This window comes from Gallinula chloropus, assembly GCF_964237585.1.
Source record: "Gallinula chloropus genome assembly, chromosome: 3".
NCBI lineage: Eukaryota > Metazoa > Chordata > Aves > Gruiformes > Rallidae > Gallinula > Gallinula chloropus.
The window spans coordinates 86,781,641-86,798,444 of record NC_140087.1 but is presented as its reverse complement, the minus strand read 5'-3'; positions in this window follow the sequence as shown (position 1 = coordinate 86,798,444).

The window sequence follows — 16,804 nt, the reverse complement described above, 5'->3', positions numbered from 1 at the left end:
ACCCCCTGAGATAAGCTTCCATTGCCTTTCAGGCACTGAATGTATTACCATATTTTGTTAACGTCTCTGCAGACAGAGACATGTCAGGGAAAGATGATTTTGTTTGGAAAAGAAAACAGAAATCCCAGTCCCCCTCCTATTTCAAGAAATATGACAAGATTGCCACCAGGGTGAAAGCAATCAGTTTAGGGCAAACACTAGGAATCTAAACTTTCAAGAAAAGAAAGAGTATTTCTAATCCAAGAGTATTCACTTAAACATCTCATGACAAAGCCTTCAACAACAACTTTTCCACCTCATTCAGAAGGGATTACATTACAATGAAAATCTACAGATCAAAATTTCTTCAGGATGCACCATCAAAAAAATTTCAAACAGCAGGAAAATGAAGGAAAAAAAAAAGGGTAGGTTTTACCCACTACAATACAGTCCCTCATCCCTGACCAGCAGTAACATTCAGAAGTATTTCAGAGATGAAAATTGACCATAGCTGTTTATCTTACATTTGTCACAGCGAGCTTCGGTTCGCCCTACAGGGCATTTTACAACTAAGATACATACTTCTGCAGTAACAAAGGAAGTTGTCCTGGTTTAGCCCTGGCTGGAGGCCAGATGCCCACCAAATTCAGTCTATTACTCCCCTTCTTAGTTGAACAGAGGAAAAATTATACATTAAGAGGCTCAGGAGTCAAAATAAGGACAGGGAGAGATCACTCTGTCAACAACGTGGGCAAAACAGACTCAACACGAAGTGCAGAGGAGAAAAACTACTCTACTTGATTACACTACAACTACTAAGAACAGTGAAGAAACCGGAGTTGAGAGCACGACCAGATCTTAAAACAAATGTAACCAGATCTTAAAACACTTTCCCCCCAGCATTCCCTTCTTAGCAGACTTTAGTCAGGATTATGCTCCCTTCTTCCCCCCTGCACACAGCACAGGAGGGGCAGGGACTGGGGAAGATGGGGTTCTCGGTAGCACCTTTCCCCCACCCCTCCATTCTAAGCAGACTTCCCATTTTAGCCATGATCTTGCTCCCTTCTTCCCCCTGCTTGCAGTACAGGGGGGCGGGGACTAGGAAAAAAAATGGGGTTCTCAGTTACTTCTTCATGAAGATCTTAAGACACCTCTAACCTCCCTCCTCTCTCCCTTCTTAGCAGACTTCACTCTAGTCATGATTTCACTCCCTTCTTCCCCCTGCTCACAGCACAGAGGGGCAGGGACTGGGAGATGGGGGCTTCTGTCAGTCCCTTGCAAGTTTGTTTCCCTCTCGGCCGGGGGGTGGGGGGCATTCATTCCACACCCTCCCCCTGCTGCACCGTAGGGTCTCACCCACAGGAGACAGTCCTCCAAAAAACTTCTCCAACTTGAATCCTTTCCCCAGGGCTTTATCTATTCACAGGCTGCCCTGGCGTGGGTCACTGGTATGGCAGGCAGTCATGAATCACAATGTCTGTCAGTCCCAGTCCTCAGTGGGGTCATCAGCCTCCCCCAAGCAAACCTGTTCCGGTGCAAATCTCTCACTCATCTCTGTGTCTCTGTTTCTCCTCATGGCTGCAGCGGCTTGTTCCAATGTAGGGTCACAGCGTCTTCTCTATGCCTCCACCTGCTCCATCCAGCGTGGAGCCCCTCCACAGGCTGCAGGTGGGGTCTCGGCCTTTTCCATGGGTTTCTCCACGGGCTGCAGGGGCATCTTTCTCTCCAGCACCTGGGCCGCCTCCTCCCCCACCCTGTTCCGGCCTTGGTGTCTGCACAGCTCGTTACATCTCCTCACTCCCTTCTCCAGTGGCAAAATGCAGCCACTTCCGGGTTGTTTTCTCCTATATGTGATTCTCAGAGGCGCTATGACTGTCTCTTGGGCCACAACTTTGGCCTTGAATTGCTCGTTGTTTATAGTTTAGGCTGGCACAAAACTCTAACTGCTGCTTAAAGAAACTGTCTCAGCAGCACAGCCTCACAAAACTGCAACAGAAGTTTAACCTATACCTGCGTGGACAATTCTCCTTTCACCTCCTCCAAAGCCTCAGAATATAAAGAAAAGTGAATCTCTGTAGCAAGCTTGAGGAAAAAGCTCTAGCTTCAAGAACACAGCCTGACTTGCTGCTCTAAGGAATCAAAGCATGACAGGTGACTGCTATCAGCAGAGCAACATTGTCATCATATCAAGCAACCTTCTACAAAACAATTGTTTTCAGAAAAAAAAAAAAAAATATATATATATATATGGAAATCTATAGTAAAAATATCAGAAATGCTATTCTATTATACTCAAACCAGTTTGTCACATTTCATTAATATGCCACTGGGCAATAAAATTATTCTGTGGAACAAGTATGAATTTTACATATGCCTTGTTAAGCATGTCTTAACTATAATTCATTGTTAAGACATTGCTATTAGTGCTACAAATGAAGTAAAAAATTAAAAGAACATAAAGAAAAATACTCAGGAGAGTCATAAAATAAACTAATTTGTTAGGTAAACTGGTATGAAATGGCACCACCACCCAAGGAAGCAATCCTGCCATGCCCTGTGCCATCCCCTCCCTTCTGCAGATACACACCTCTAATTACATGAGATGATTCAGGGGGAACTAAAAGCTGGTTACAAAGAAATATGTGCCATTATAGAAAATGAAAAAAGAGGCCAAGGAAAAACTTTTTGAGAGCACCTGAGCTCTGGTTTCACCAAATACCAAAATACATGAACAACAAACCACTCATTAAAAGAATAAAAAGTCCGCTACTAGATAGAAATACAATCCTGCCACCCTCACACTAACTCCATTATGGTGACATTTACTGCAGCTATGTGAAATCTGACTCTGCTGAATTATTTCTTCATAAGTCATTCTAACTCAACCCTCCTTTACTATGAACATTACAACACTAGAAACTAAATCCATACACTGATACATACACCTTGAGTTTCGAGACAGAAGGCTGTATGTCAAGTTTTCATCCCTCCACAATAAAGACTGGCACACCAAAAACAAACACTATCATGTTATTACATCTGAAAAGGGTTCATAATCAGACCTATTTTTAAATACAGTGTAGGTCCTTAAGTGAAACCTTAAAACTTTAAAGCTGTGAATTGACACTCGTGTGTATGAAAATCTCTGTGCTATCCAAATGCTAACTTCTAGTACAAGGAGTCCCAGCTGAATGATCAGCACACAATTGGAATGGCACAAGCATTTTTTAACCTTTGAATTTAAAACACTAGAATATGGTGCCCTTTTGATTATGTGTCTGCTTTTATTTGCAGATATTTCTGTAGGCTTCTCAGCACTACTCATATTCATAACACCAGTGTCTTCCTAATGCTATAATTATTAAAAATCATACATAGCTAAGTAAGATTAACATATTTAAACATCTTTTACAATACAATAGGTATGACTTATAATTCTAATTTTTTTAAAAACCGATTCCTAATTCACATTTTTCACTAAAGTCATCCAAAAAATAGAGGAACTGGAGCAGTATTCAGAGTATCCCAAAGATGTTTTATTGCAGAAGCAAGCAGGTCTCCACATTTTCCTTCACAGACACAATGCATGTTCACAGCCCATAAAATTTTAAAAGATTACAATCAACTTGGAAGCAATTCCTAAGAAGCAAGAACATGTCTGTGGTATCTTCCCTCCTGGACGTGAGTAGGTAGAGCTGTCTCAGCTCTCCCTCAGAGAAGGCAAAGTACCATTACAGTACAGCTGTCAGGCACCCTCCTGCCCTTACAGAGTCAGAGCTCCTACAGCTAGCTGAAAAAGCAGCTCTCTACCTACTATGGCTGTCTGAAAAATCTGTTTCTTTCAAGAAACACTTTTGTGCTTAAAAAAGAAGCTAAAATCAAAGCTGTCACACCTGTTCAGAATGAAATTAACTAAGATTCTACACACCTCTAAGACTAGACGAACAGGTACCTTTAATGGCTAAGGATGATGATGGTAGATGTTATTTCCTGCAAGCAGCAGAGGGCAGATGTGAAATCTTGAGATTTTGGTCAATCATGGGGAAAAAATAATGAAGTTGAAAGAAGCTTCCCACTGTGGAGTTCCAGAAATCTCTCTGCCTATAAGAGCTGCTTACAAGGGACTTCTGGTAGGTTAGTGGTCTTTGAGTCCAAGGGTTCTGTTTACCTATTTTTGTTATCCAAGATGCTTCCCAGAATAGGTAAAGAGATCATTGCAGTCTATGGCTTCCTGATGGTTGTGGTGGTTCAGCCCCAGGCAGTGGGTGAGCACCACACACCACTTGCTCGCTTACAGAGGAGAAACTGATACAGTCCCCACGGGTTGGGATAAGGACAGTCTACTGACAAAAGCCCTGTGAAGAATAGTAACAGCCCACAGCAAATTTCACTCATATCTGGTAATAAGATAGGGCACTGCACAAAAGGAGGACCAATCTGATGCTACAGCCACAAGTCAGACCACCCTGGAGCCAGGGCACCCTTCCCCAGCCCAACCCCTTTTATAGGGGAGTGATGTCAGGTGGTATGGAAAACAGCCTGTGTTAACTCAGCTCACCTGGGCTGGCTGCTTGGGGAGGTTAACTCTGGCATGGCTGGAACCAGGACAGGGAGCTAAGGGGTGGGAGCTGATTGCCACTGTTTGGTGACCAGTGATAGAACCTGAGGGAATGGTACGAAGCTCAGATAGGGGAGGTTTAGGGTGGATATTAGGAAGAGGTTCTTCACTGAGAGAGTGGTCAGGCACTGGAGCAGACTCTGCAGGTAAGCAGTCATAGCAATGAGCTTCAATGAGTTTGAGAATTGTTTAGACAATGCCCTCAGTCACATGCTCTGACTTGGCTGGCCCTGTGAGGAGCCAGGAATTGGGCTCAATCCTTATGTATTCCTTCTAGCTGAGAATATTCTATGATTCTGTTATCTCTAATCAATTGTATTCTGGTAACATGAAATCTCACAAAAACTAAACCAGAAGAAAGAGATTATGAGACCAAGGCAGCTTTAGGACCCCCTACTGTGTATCTCTGAGTCACTTTCTTTCAGAAGACAAACCCAGTGAAGGCAGAGCACGCTCAGCATACGTTTTTATTTGTGATGCCTAGAACACTGACATTTAGCACTGAGTCCTCAGAAACTACTGGACAAAGGAAAATACCAGACTGCTTGTTTCCACATATGTAGGCTCATGTTCACCATCAACATATTTCCAATTTTTTTTCTTTTTCTAAAAAAAAAAAAAAAAAAAGCATTTCCACAAAGGTTATATGCTCTTGGCTCAAAGGTACAATGTTACTATCAGAAGAGAACCATCAACCAGCCCCTACCACGTGGTTGGAAGCCAGAAACATAAACTGAAACTTCCAGTCTGGGAGGCACACATTTGACAGTAGAATTTACATCACTGGTTTGTCAAATTATTCCTGATGAAACCCTGTACTCAATATTAGATCTAGCAAAATCCAGCTAACACATATGTGGGTAACAGTACCAAGGCTGCGGTTAGTAACTACTACTGTGGAGTTATTTTGATCTCAATAGCCCAAGAGACCATGGTCCTGTCATGAAAATAAAAGAAAAAAAAACCCAAAAAAAACCCAGAAGAGATTCAGACAGACAGAATTTAGTGCCACTTGAGGTCAGATTGCTGGTTTTGTGTCTTCCACATGCGCTACATTAAAGTAACTCAATTGTCAAATTAGTGACATGGCCTTGAAACCTGGCTTTAGGCTGCTTTACTAAGAGAGTATTTCTCAAGACTTTATTTGATGTTTAAATTGGCATAACCTCATTCCATTCACTGTTTTTCTGTTGTATTTTTTTAATTAAACTGATTTTTTCCTAAATACGAGTCACATCTAGGATATACTTGGTACATTTAAAAGCACCTAGTATTTGGTGCTCCTAAAATGGAAGGAAATAATAGTGTCTATTTCCATGTAAAAGATATAAAAGAAGCCTAGAATTTTCCTTGTCAATCCTAATACCCCTCCTTTAATATTTTTAAAGGTGTAAATAATATGAAGATGCAAATTCATTTACTCCTTTTGATAGCAAGTTGCTAAATGAAGATAGGACTGGCAATATCATACACTTCATGAAGGTTAAATCCATTTTTATAAGGGTATTATGAGTTCTTAAAGATTTCCAGGGTGAAGGAGAAGGGGGGTTGTTTTTGAAACTGGCATGCTGACGTATTAATATTCTCCAAGTTGGTCCATTCAGGCTTGTTTCATAACATGACAAAGGACTTGTAACCATAACAGCGTGGAAATTCTGAAAATACGTGTACCCAAAACAAACTTCACCATGCAGACTGCTTGATTAGTAAAGTACTAAAAAAAAAAAAAAAAAGATTTAAAAAAATCTATAGCTTACAGAATTAAAGCCACAGTGGAATTTGCTATCATGTTACTGATTTTCCAGGATTTTCTATGGACCTAATCTTACTTCAAGGCAACTTTCATTAATAGCTATTAAAGTAGAATCTAACAAAAGTGACTAGCAAATTGAAGCTGGGTAGTAATATAATAAACATAGCACTGGCATTAAGCAACATATCCTCAAGGGAACACAGATGAATTCCTAGATAAACAGCAAGCACACCCTTCAGCTACAAGAAGCACATTGTCCAAGGCTTTTAGGAACAACTAGACTACTAATTTCTACTCAGAAGATTATATATCCACAGATGGTTTAACCTGTTCAGAAACTCCCTGCACTTTTGTTGAAGTCTGGGCATAAATCTAGGCGTTTCAATCCCTTGAACGATATTATCTGAATACACAATATACAGGGGGAAGGGGGGGAGGTCGAATGTGCAAGGAAAAAAAAGTAAATCTAAGATACACAGCACCTTAGAGTGGTTTGGCAGTCAGACATTCCCACACAGGGACTTTTAAAAAAGGTATCTTCTTCTTGACTTTATTACAGGAGCACTGCAAAACCAGGCACAGGAAAGCAAAGGGTTCTGCTTTTTTCAACAGACAAAACATCAGGAAGAGCACTGCCTCTCCTTCAAATACCAAGTGTTCAGAGAAGTAGGTGTGTAGAAGAAAACTTTGTAAAGAGCAACTAGAATTCAAAAGGGTTACAAATCAATCTGTGAGTACAGGCTGAGCAAATTAGATCTATTTTCTCCTTCAGATGCATTTTCAATGGACCACACAGGCTCTCTGAATAAGGTGGCTGTCATGTAGAGAAGAAAAATCAAAACTCTGGTGCACTTTACCCCTGACAATGGGATAATTACTTGTTTGTTAAAATTAAGAGATTAAGATTATATATCAGGAAGCACTTTCAAATGATAAAATGAATGCTAATGAGGTACCCTCAAAATAGGCTACACAACAAGCAACTCGTTCATGTTTTAAACAGGTTAGTGACCCATTAGAAGTAAAGTTGTGGAGGAAAATCAACTTGTTTTAAAAAACACCTCGTTCCACCATGCCCACCGCTATGTCCCTGGGGCCATGGCAGATCCAATGTGCTACATTTATCGGGCCGGGGTCTCTTGGCACTGGTGACCTTTAGAGGCACTCCTGACTTTCTACAGCTTCCACCTTTCACAGCAACAGCACCATAATCCTTATCAGGATGAGACATTCAGTCATCCAGCAACTCTAATCCATTTGCTCCTAACACTGCTAACAAGCACTACCAATTAAAGGCAGACACGTCTGTAAAAAAAACCACAAAGTTCCATTGGTAGCTAAATTCAGCTGCAACACGTCAGAGCAGATCTATTAGACAGGAATCATAGTACATAAAGAGTAAACTGTGAAATACTGCGCTTGGCTTACCCAGAAATAGTCAAAGCTACTTATTTTTAATAATTTAATACTACCAGAAAAAATAAAACACACAGAAAGTGGTATGTATGCACAGAAGTACAGTGAGTGCAGCTACAGGCATTTCCAGAATATACTGGGACCTTGCTCTAGATCTTCAGGTTACCCATGTCAATAAAAGGTAAACCAAGAACAACGAACCACAAAGATGTTCCAGAATTTCACCATGCTTGAAACTGTATCAGATAACTACCATCAAGTCTTGGGAAAGAGCTGACTTCTGAATGAACTCTAAACCTCTGCTACGCTATTTATTAAAGAGTATCCACATCAGATGTTGTTAGGTGATTTTTTTAAATTTTATTTCTGTAAACCACGCATTGTGGTCAGTTTCCCCATGAAGACAAACAACTACAGTGACCATATCAGCAAAAAAGGACTGGATTTTAGATAGATCAGGTGGTTGGACCGTAAAAGGACTACACAGAAATACCCTTTTAAACCAACTATGAGATTTCGGCTTCCTGGGGCTAAAGCTGCTGCTCAAAGCCAACAGCACTGTGACCTGCTGGCAAAAGCCAAGTATCACCAAGAAGGCCAGAAACACGACAGGCTTCCCGGGAATGTCCAGCTAAGAAAACCTGGCAGAGGCTGCTGCCAGTGTCAGAGGGGAAGTGTTTCAAAGAGCCAGCCACAGGCCAGGGGCTGGCAGCCGTTTCCACCCTCGCTGTTCGCATCCACGTAGCCGGGAAGCGACGAGCGACAGAAGACTTATCAAAACTTGCGGCCGAGACGCTTTTCTTCCGCCTCGAAGCCGGTCCCCTCCCATCCTACGTGGCCGGCTGCCCTTTACCCTCCCGAGCTCTCCAGCCTGAAGATCTCCCCATTCCCACAGCCCACCGCCGCCCCGTCTCGCCCCGTCCCGTCCTCTCCGACGGGGCCCGCCGTGACACTGCCCCTCCCCCAAACCCGGCTTCCCCTCCGGACACATCAGCACGTCGCGGCCCGCCCCTCACCAGTCGCTAGATGAATGGACTCGGGCGGGCAGGGCGGGACGCGCGCTGGGAAGCGCGGGAGCTCATCCTCAGTGACACCGGGACAGGGACAGGCTGCCGCGGCTACCGCGGCACCTCAAGCGACGGCAGCGACAGCCGGTGCCAGCACCTCACAGCAGGGCGCAGAGACAGCAGCCACCGCACCCCCGAAGAAACAGGCAGCCGATTGGCCGCGGCGCCGCCGCACCTCACACACTGGTTGGCTGCAACTGTCGCCTCAGCTCTGCCTCCTACGGCGGAGCCCGGATTGACTGACAGGCTGGGTCAGGTGGCGGAAGCGGGGAGAGGCGGCGGGACGAGCTGGGCCGGGACGAGGGGGCGGCGGGTTGTGTAAGGGTTAAAACAAAATGGCGGCCGCGGGGTGGGGGGCGTGTGTCGTGTTCTGAGTGAAGGGGCTGGAAGTCATGGGGAGAGGGATAGTGAAGGGGAGAGCGCTGGGGGGTTGCAGTGCCGCCTTCTGCCCGTCGTAATGAGGGAAGCAGCGCGACCGGCTGCGGAGAAGGAGGGTGGGCGTCTGGCAGGGCAGCGCGTCTCCGGAAGGAATCCAAAGCAGACAAATGGTCAGCCGGGCCGGGCAGGGCCGGGCCATCCCGTCATTTTAATGAAGCGAGGGAATGTATCGAGATGCCTGTGTCGAGGCAGATTGACTTAAACCACTGTAATTGATCTCTGAGAGAGAAAGTGGCCCAAATTGTATGACACAGCTTGATTTTTTATGAGGCTTTTGACACCAACTCAGAAGCAGTCTCATAAGAAAACTTGGTATGCGCACAAGGATCTGAAAAACTGCTTTCTGTGGAGTAATTACGGTTCTTTTACTGTGTGCTTCAGGTAAACTTCATGAGGGCTTAGTTCAAGCCTAGTTTTTAATTGATGTGTTGGATGATGTAATAATGCACGTTACTGATTAATCCAGAATAGGATTAGGGTGGGAAGCTAGGAACTAAAACAAGCAGTACCTAATGTAAAATACAGAGTGGAAAGGTCATGCATCACTTTTTCCAACATATGGAAATACATTAATGATGCCAGTGGTCAGAGCTCCTATGGATTTCCTTAAAAAGCCAAAGTTTTATCCCCTGTGTGGTGCAAGCATTAAAAGACTTTAAAACAACCTAGTTATTTTTTTTAAACCACAAAACACTTGAAAAAATTATGTGTTTCTTAAGGAACAGTTCAAATTCGGGAAGATTAAGTAGAAGTAGTAAGCAGGTGAATCTCAATAATTTTTTACCTGTGCTATCAGACCCAATTAGTGTCAGATACATTTCTGCGTTCTTTTCCTAGTGATAGCTTTCTGCTTCAGTCATAAGAATACATCAGAGGTGATCTTGCTTCAACTATGCTACCAGCTGGCCTAAGAACAATAATGACCATCTGGGGAGATAAGGAGGTCCAAATACAGCTGAAATCGGTCATAAACAATGGTTTGTTGTACGATAATAAACAGGTGAATCACCCTTTGGAAGGGCAAACAGCACAGTGGAAAGATCAAGTGGCTTAAAGTACAACAAGCCCCAAGACACTGTGAATAGATTCTAGATGAGAAAAATAATTTCCAAGAAGCTGGACTGCCCCTTAGATCTTTCATACAAAATACTACTGTGAAGAATAAAAAAAAAACCTGCAGCAAAGACACAGTAAAGTTGGAAAATGGTACTGAGTCATAAATAAAACCTGAAGGAGACTGAGTCAACCAAAACCTTGGCAGAATAACGAAAGGCTTTTAGCAGTGTGTTTCTGTGCAAGAGTTTGATCTCCTTTGCACAACTTTTAATATTTTCTTGGAAAAATAAGATAGTAATTTTATTGTTCAGGCTTTTCTAATTGTCCTCAGGTCATAGATCTGTAATAAAAAATCCTGCTATCTTGTGCTGCTTCTGCAAAAGCAGCCAACTACTGAATACCATTCACAGAATCAGGATGATAGTGTTTCACAGAATCGTGGAAGGGCATGGGTTGGAAGGGACCTCTGGAGATCACCGAGTCCAACCACCCTGCCAGAGCAAGATCCCCTAGAGCAGGTTGCACAGGACAGCATCCAGGCAGGTTTTGAACATTACCACAGATGGAGTCTCCACAACCTCTCTGGGTTTGATTTGCAGAAGTATGTTGAGGTGATAAGGTAACATTGTAAACCAATGTTAAGTAAAAGAACTTGCTCAAGTTAACTTGTCTGTAAGCTCAGACAAGTTAACTTGAGCTTCTGTTTAAAGTATTGGGTTTTTTGTTGGGTTTTTGATTTGTTTCTTTTTTGTATTTTACCAGTGGAAAATTACAACTGTTGTGGGAAAATATACTGCTTAAAGCCTTTCAGAAGAACTTGTAGGCAGTGGAGAGTCTCTTTGATTGGGTAGTCCAACAGCCAGATTTGTGCATGAAGGCTGTAGTACATGTGTGGCAATTAGGAATTGTTCTTTTTTCGGTTTGGGGTTTTTTTTTTTCAATCTGTGGTGAAAAGATCTGAATTACCGGAAATAAACAGGTAATTATCTACAGGAAAAAAGCCTGCCTCTCACTGCTGCCATTGATTTTTCTAGCAGCTCAAAAAATTGAAAATGCAGCATTTAAAAAGAAAAACTGATATACTTACCCATCCTCAGAATTTGATTGTGAACGGTTTAATTAGCCTGCAGAGTGTGTTTTTTGTCTTAGTATGCATCTCAGATCATTGACTGTTGAAGTGTTATAGATTGACTGTACTCCAAATGTACATACTCATATAAGTCAAGTCTAGACTGTAGGGAGGATATTAACTGAAGGAAGTTTCTTCACCCCAGGTTTCCCACAGCAGAGTTTCAGGCTCTAAATCACATGAGTTAATTTGGGTGGTACAGCAGTTGTAATAGCTCAAGCTGGGTGCCTTTGCAGAGGGACCCTGAACAAATAAATCCCTGAAATTACACCTTTAAGATCTAAGCTTCTGTCCCCTTATTCAGCAGTTTAGACCAATAATAATATTAGGGTCTGAGGTCTTCTTTTTCTTCATTGGGTCCTTTTTTTGTCTCTATGCTGCTTATTCTTCTGTACTGATTGTTGTTGCCTCCTTATCATCCAATTTAAAACACCTCTGGGGCTTTCTTTTACTTAACTGGACAAGAGTTCAACAAAAGTTCAGTACATGTAGGTGAAAGTTTATTGCTGGTGGCCTGCAGTTTTTGCAAATGCAGGCACGTATGCTAAGTTAGTTGTGCCAATACTTATGCTAAGGTTGACCACTGCTGTTTCCCAACAGCTACCCCATTAGGCAGCTTTCTGGTGACCTATGGATCCTATCCATCCATCCAGAGTAGTCTGCAGAAATACTGAGGTAAGGTTCCGTGCCTTGTGTGCTCCAGCAGACTTAGACTAACAGAGGAATTAGAGGAGAAGATTAAGAGGGAGCAAGGAAAAAATGTACTCTGCACTTCATGCTATCACTGTCATGATCTCATAAACTGATTTTGAATGTTGAAAAAAGAAGGTAATTATTTTTATCTGCCAGTAACAAAAAGTTCAGTCTATATATCAAAAATGAAAAGACTTAATTTTTTCCTTTTCAGCTATACTAAGTGTTCAGTGACAGATTTCCCCCTCACATTTCTATGTATGTGCCTTAGCTGGCTTAATTATTGCCAGTGTCCTCTGGAGCCTTGAGCAATAATTCTTATTGGCAGCAGTAATATTCTTTGCTGAAGAAAAACTTAATGTGCTCCAGGCTTACCTTCTGCAGACACCAAATAAGTTCTTCATGATCTTTCTCTTTTATGAACTTGAAATAAAGATTATAAAATACTGGGAAATCTCCATTACAGAGCAAATAGTATAACACTCTTACCAGGGAAGGCTTGTATAAAACCCCCAACCAACCAAACCCAACAGACTGCTATTTATGTACCAGATAGCCACATACTCAAAAGAAGCATTTTTATATCTCCTGATTTATTAAAAATATATGTATCTTGTTTTAAGAAAGCCTATCCTTGCGAACATTTCCATGTAGCTGTGTTGTGGCATCTCTTCTTTAACTTACATGATTTCTAACTTGTCTAATTATACCTTGGGAACATTTCTGATGGCCAAGGTATATTTTCTATTACAGTAGTCCAGGATCTGTGGATCTGATGTGTCAGGCCATCAGATCCACAGAAGTACCAAGCATTAGCAGACACTGGTGCCCAGGGTATCTTACTATGATAAAGCTGTGAACGGTCAGAACCCATCTACATTTCTGAAGTGACAAGGGTTGACTCTTCTAGAAGTTGAAGTTATTCTAACTGGGAATAACTGGGAAAAGCATCCCATTGTGACTGGCCCAGAGGCTCTGTGCATTCTGGGCATAGACTTCCTCCAGAGAGGGTATTTCAAAGACCCAAAAGGGGTATCCTATCAAAAAGTTTGTCACCAGTGATATGAGGTGTGTGTGATGAGAGACCATTGCACAGAATTGTCATATTTTTAAAAAAAATAAAAATGTTTTGCAAAACCTTGTGGGAAAGGGCAGCACAACATACATAGAGTGGCAGTACAGGTCATTTGTGGGAGCTGTTCAAAAGGCAGCTACTTGCAATGACTAGAATATAATGTTCAATACAGTGAGAAACTGGAGCGCATGCAAAGTGGATGTTATCTGTTGTGATGTTAAATATTTTGCAGAAGAGTAATTTTAAACAAAGTGTTATTCTGTGGGAAGTTTATTGTATAAGTGTGGGGAGAAAAATTAAATTTGTAGTCTAACCTGATCTCCCTAAATAGAAGGCACAAGGCTGCAGGCTACCTCCGAACATCAGTCTCTTCTGGAGGGGAGAGGATGGATGAAAAGACATGAGGATCAAGGATGTTCTCTTGGGCTTCCTAAGCCCTTTCCAGCACACATCTCAGACTCCATAGCCATTCTTAATAACACCAGTGGTCTTGTGTGCATCTCACAGACTCAGGGACAGGCAAGATCACGATGGTTAGGAGACAAGGAAGATCTGTTTATAGCTTTTGAACTCCTGGTAACAGGAACGGTGTCTTTTGCCTTGTTCTGATGAGTCTGCTGATTATGAAAACTTTTTCTAAAGAATAGGTAAACACCTAGTTTGCAGTACAGCTGATTTTTTTCCAGCTGTTGCATGCCCAGATGCAGCTATTTGGGCTGTGTTGGTGTCATCCCTGAACAGGGCATCTGACACGCTCATCTGGTGCTCTGAGAGCCACATGTAGTGGGAGCAGCATCCCCAAAGCTGCTGCTGGTACGGTCCAGCTGCACTCAGTCTGGATGCACTTCACAGCACTGGGCACAGTGGGATGCAGCCTGTCAGTGTGCCCTCTGCGAGGAGATCGTGGCACACCTGATGAGGCACCTGGGGACCTGAGTGACATGCTCCAGTTGTGTGATTCAGGGGTGCCATGAGCAGCTGGAGTCGCCAGTCCTGACCACCTCTTCAGTGACCCACCACTGTTGTGGGAGGTGTTGGTTCCCAGAATGGGACAGCCCTCCATTAAATGCTATGTTGGCAAAGGTAGCGTGGCATGCCCATTACATCACCTTCAGACAGGTCTCCTCTGGCCTTACCTTCTTTCTAGGTCTTCTCTGGGCCTAAAAACCTCTCCTGAGATTTACTTTTTAATCTACCTAACACTGATTTCAGAGTGCTTGGGAGATAAAAAACCTCAGGAGAATAAAATCTCCGCAGCTAGTAGACGCACCTTAGCACTTACCTTGCAGTGCCATCTACAGTCGAAAAACTCTTCTGACGCTCAGATGACACCTAAAGTATATTGCTTAGCAGCTCACAGGCTTAACGGAACAATTCTGCAACAAAAAAAACCACAGCACCGAAGCGCAGGCTGGGAGCTGAAGGCAGTTCTCCAGAGTTAGGCTCAGCTGTGCCAGTGGCTCGCTCAGTATTGTGACAGGCAGCGGGGAGAATACTCATCCTTCCTCGCACCCAGCACACTCTGTTTCCATGCAGAATCAGAACAAGCTCCTCTACTAGGACTGCTGGAAACAGGAACTTAATTTACCTGCTTTGAATAGCCATAGAATGCATTAGGTTAGAAAAGACCTTTAAAGGTCATCTAGTCCAATCCCCTTGCAGCAAGCAGTGACATCTGCACTAGATCAGGTCGCTCAGAGCCCCATCAAGCCTGACCTTGAATATCTCCAGGCATGAGGCCTCTTCTACCTTTTGAGGCAAACTGTTCCAGTGATGTACTGCCCTTATATTAAAGACTTTTTTCCTGATATCCAACCTAAATCTGCCCTTTTCTAGTTCAAGACCATTAACCTTCATCCTATTGCTACATGCCCTTATGAACAGTTCTTCACCAGCTTTCTTACAGGCACCTTTCAGGTACTGGAAGACTGATGTAAGGTCTCACCAGAGCAGAGTAGAGGGGCAGAATCACCTCTCTCTCTCTGCTGGCCGCACCTCTTTTGATGCAGCCCAGGATGCAGTTGGCTGCCTGGGCTGCAGATGCACATTGGTGGCTCATGTCCAGTTTCTCATCCACAAGTACTCCCAAGTCCTTTTCCTCAGGGCTGCTTTCAAGCACATCATCTCCTAACCTGTATGGATAATGGGGGTTGTCCCAGGCCAGGTGCAGGACCCTGACATAGTCCTTGGCATTAAGCTGTTTCTGACAGTAGACTTCCCTGTGAAACAGGGGAAAACAGGGCTATCTAAAGTGTCTTGGAACCTATGAGTGACAGGCTGTACAAAAAGGGGAAATATTTCAGCACTTAAAATTTGAGATTCAGTTTCTGTTCAGTGTATGATGAAATTACCAAATGGAGATGCAAGTCAGACTATAAAAGGCATGAGTAGAGTCTCTTCTTCTACAACTAAAAAATAAAACCCCAAACCCACAAACAAACAAAAAAGATATTCCAAATTCTAAGGGAAAAAATCCAAATCCTCTTTAAAAGTTCATTTTGCCTCTGAAGCAAGGAAAAGCTTTAGGGATTTTTGATTAATATCCTTCAACATTCATTCTAGCAACTTGGTTACATCTGCCTGAGTTTTCACTAAGAATTCTAACAGCAAAAGCCAAGCAGCAGCACATCTATGAACTGACATTGTAATGGGCATAAATACTATTTCTGTTTGAGTTATTACCATAGAACTGTGGTTGTAGCTTTTAAGAGTACTGAAATGTTATGAGCATTTTTCCATTATTAAAAAAAATGTGTCTTTGTAGGCTGTTAAGGTGCAGGGGGGGTTAAATAAAATTAGGTGTAGTGGTTGATTAGCAGTTGTGACAGAAACAATCATTTGTATGATTTGTTCTGGTTTCACAAAAAGGATGCATGATATTTCATGGGGTTTATACATTTTGCTGATTCGTAAGTTTTGATAAAGTAATCCCATGTTTTTTATAATTGTTACTGATTAATTACTTATATTTTTTTACTTCCAGGTATGGAGACTGAAGGGGATTTCTTTCTCCTTTACCAGCACGGGTTGCTTCATCATGGACACCCAGTATCAGACTGCAGGTAAAAAGGTGTTTTTAATAGAGCTGCAGACCGAACAGTCACAAATGCCTGTGAGATGGGATGGATTGAATAACAGCAGTACCAAAACCACTCAGGTCTCTTTTGTTTCCTTTCCCAAATGGACAGTAAAACCAATAACCTGGTTCTATTGCCCAAGACTAAGACCTGCAAAAAAGGGAGGTCAAGAAATACAATTGTAGTCTGTCTCACTGCTCTCATAGTTGTATGTCATTGTTAAAAAGTTTGCCCTCAAGAATCCAGCCAGCTCCTATATTTACCATCATTCTAAAATCTTCAGTGCTGCTGGGCAGCCATGTGTGCTGTCTATAGGTATGCTTCTCTCTCCTCTTTGGACTTAGAGAATACACCTCGTGCCAGATGAGAAATCAAGATAATGATCCACATCTTCATGACCAGTAGGCTGGATTTTTTTATAATGTAGTAAACACACAAGAGAACAGTAGCACAAACATATACGTGAAGATGTTTGGAAAACAGAAACAGATAAAAGAATCTCT